Genomic DNA, 2,937 nt, shown 5'->3' with positions numbered 1-2,937 from the left:
TTAATTTCTCTCTGATAGATTCCAGCAGTGGGTACCAGTACGACTCCAAAGCATTTTTGTTTTCACTGGTGAACAAACCAGAATGGGCACCTGTTAAACTGCCTCAGACAGGGAAATATAGTTCAAGAAGATCACAGTCAATATACTGTGGCTCATCTTATGGGCCTGTATTCGGAGGAGGAAATGACATTTTTATTGCCAACCGGTTCGCCTCATCCAATAACCGTTGTATCAGCAACCTTGGCCATACTTACAGCCCACCAAGCGGGTACAGCGTCGGCAGCACCTTCGCCCGAACATTCCTGGCGGGATCGTACACGTTCACACCAGACGAAGTAGAAACTTTTTACGAAACAAACAAGAAATAATAATTAATAATGGGTCATATGTACTTTGATATTAGTATTCCGTTAGTCTCAAACATTACGTTAATAGTCGCTAAAACGAACTCATTGCATACTGCCCTGTATGTACTAAACGAGGAAATAGAAGATGAAATACCCCATAAGGCATTAATATAGTTCAATTTAGCGGGAAAAAGTTGGTTATCTTGATCCAGTTTTCTCGGTCCTCTAAAACTGAAATATAAAAACATATTTAGTGATATGATGACGTCTCTGACTAACTTTTCTCACACCATATCATATTTATTTGAAATAACCCCATCCTCAAATAAGCGCCCCACCCTCTCAAAAACAGGGTGAAGGTGATTTGTCATTTAAATTTATTACCATTGTTTTACAAAAGGTTTCCACAAAATCTGGTTGGAGAGTAAACGAAACACTGCGTCTTTCCAGTTAGTTCCATCAGGATATTTTCCGCGGAGCACTCGCATATCCAGGTCGGAATGATGCCAACTGAATTTCTTTTATACCAGTAGTTTCATGCTTTGAGACCGTTTGTCTACCCTTGAGATAGAAATGATTTTTGCAATTTATAAAGGCGAATTTGCTTGCAAGGCCTAAACAATGAAGCGTCCAAGTGTGGCCAATGAAAATGGTAGACAACCGGCATCATGAGGCCTGATCTGTTTATTATTCGCCATAGAACTGACGTTTTATTAGCCTGGCGTATCAGGCCTTTCCTAAGCCCGGTTTTTACTAGCGCATAACCATTAGCGTAAGCATAAGCATAAGCACAAGCACATGTATAAGCAAGTGAAAACTAGGTCGACTTAAGCATAAGCAAAAGCTAAAAAAAAACGGACAAGTTCGTTCTTCTTGTGGTAGTGCTTATGCTTATGTCGTAGCTTTGACTAATGAAAACGGGGTCGACACAAGCACAAGCATAAGCACAGGCCGTGAACCAATCATAGGTCACTTTGACCCAGACCTCATGCGAACATATCAAAAGCAATATGGCGGACGCTTCGTCTGACATCTTGTTTATCATCGGGTTAAGGAGAGCTGGTATCGAGAATTGACTCAAATGTGCCATTCTGCGCGTGCGTATGTCCTTATGCTTATGCTTATGCGGTAGTGAAAACCAGGCTTTAGCTGTAGTCAGGGCTGGGGAAAGGGCATTTTACCAGTTTTCGCTGCTCTCTTCCCGTACGTCCCCTGAACCACCAGTGATCTCTCCTCTACCTCAGGGTAACGTCTTACATATGCACTGCATTTAATTAAAAGGCACGGCATCTACAAGGACTTTACATTCCGCTGTTTTTTTGTTAAATTTCGTTCGTTCCCTATTCACGCTATATAGACAACGAGCGTTCCCGTTTTGACCGAACGGGAACTGTTAAGCAGGCTGTGTAATTACATGTAATGATAAGCTATATCAACAACAACACGACGTATGATTTCAAAGATAGCTTAGCCGGAAAATTGCACAAGCTAATAGTAGTAATGAAAAATTACTATTATTATGATAATATATAAAATAAAAAAATATGAGGGTAATTATTATGATAATACTAAAAAATAATATCGACATGTCAGATGGAATTAGAGTTAGTGCAACTTAAACTGTTAAAGCCAGAACTTTAAAAGCCAGATTCTACAGCTATTTCAAGAAAGGTTGTCGGAAAAAGTGCACGCCGGCGACAATCCCGAAAGGTACTGTGGGTTATTTTGAGTTAACTGTTTTTCAAATAAGAGGCCATGGACGTATGTTCGTGAGTGCTAAAGGAAAGCAACAAAAGTAGATTTGACAGCTACAGTGTCAGGAAAAGTGCATTGATCATATCCCATTTTACCTTTCGGGATTGTCGGGTGCAGTTTTTTCCAACAACCTTTCTCGAAATAGCTGTATGCAAAAACAAGTTATTGAATGTTGATTAAACGTGATGAGTTAAAATGCCTATCTGCAATTAGTAAAATCCAGCTAGTGGTCTATTATCAATGCTGCATTCTGATTGGTTGAGCTACTACTAGGCTATATGTTATAGCAGCCCACCGTAGCGAAAAGCGCGTGCTTTTTGGCGGCAAAAAAAGGATTAAAGGCTAGCTTTAACTAGCTAAACTTTTTTTATTCTCGATATTTTTGACCAACTAGTTGGATTTTACTAAAACAATTATTTCTCTCGCCCTCATGGCCTCTGAGTCAATAGCCCATTCGGCCTACATAACTCAGTTCATAAGGGGTTTTTGGTGGGCTTATAAACGGGGGGAGGGGGATTATATCTCGGAGGGGGGGGGGCATATAAGCAAAATAAAAATAAAAAATGTTTCGGAAAGACGAGATAAAACGTACCTGAGAGCGAATTAAAGCAACCATGCCATTAGATTTAGAGTTAAATTTGTAACACATTTATTGTATGATGAAGTTATGAATATATGAAAATCATATATGAGAACAGCGGATTGAAGAATTATATGAAAGAAGATCATCACAGTTATGGACGCAACTTTTGCAGTTGCGAAAAGAATGCTTGAAAATATATCACGCTTGTATGGGATTCAAACCCTTGACCTCTGCGATACTAGTGCAGTGCTC

General features: G+C 39.6%; 1 pseudogene; it reads left to right on the top strand.

The window, feature by feature from the left end:
- Positions 1-1,710, top strand: part of LOC140947293 (uncharacterized) — a 13,028-nt pseudogene extending 11,318 nt beyond the window's left edge.
- Positions 1,711-2,937: the final 1,227 nt, after the last annotated feature.

The sequence above is a fragment of the Porites lutea genome, chromosome 9, assembly GCF_958299795.1.
Source record: "Porites lutea chromosome 9, jaPorLute2.1, whole genome shotgun sequence".
NCBI lineage: Eukaryota > Metazoa > Cnidaria > Anthozoa > Scleractinia > Poritidae > Porites > Porites lutea.
This window is presented reverse-complemented; position numbering and strand designations above follow the sequence as displayed.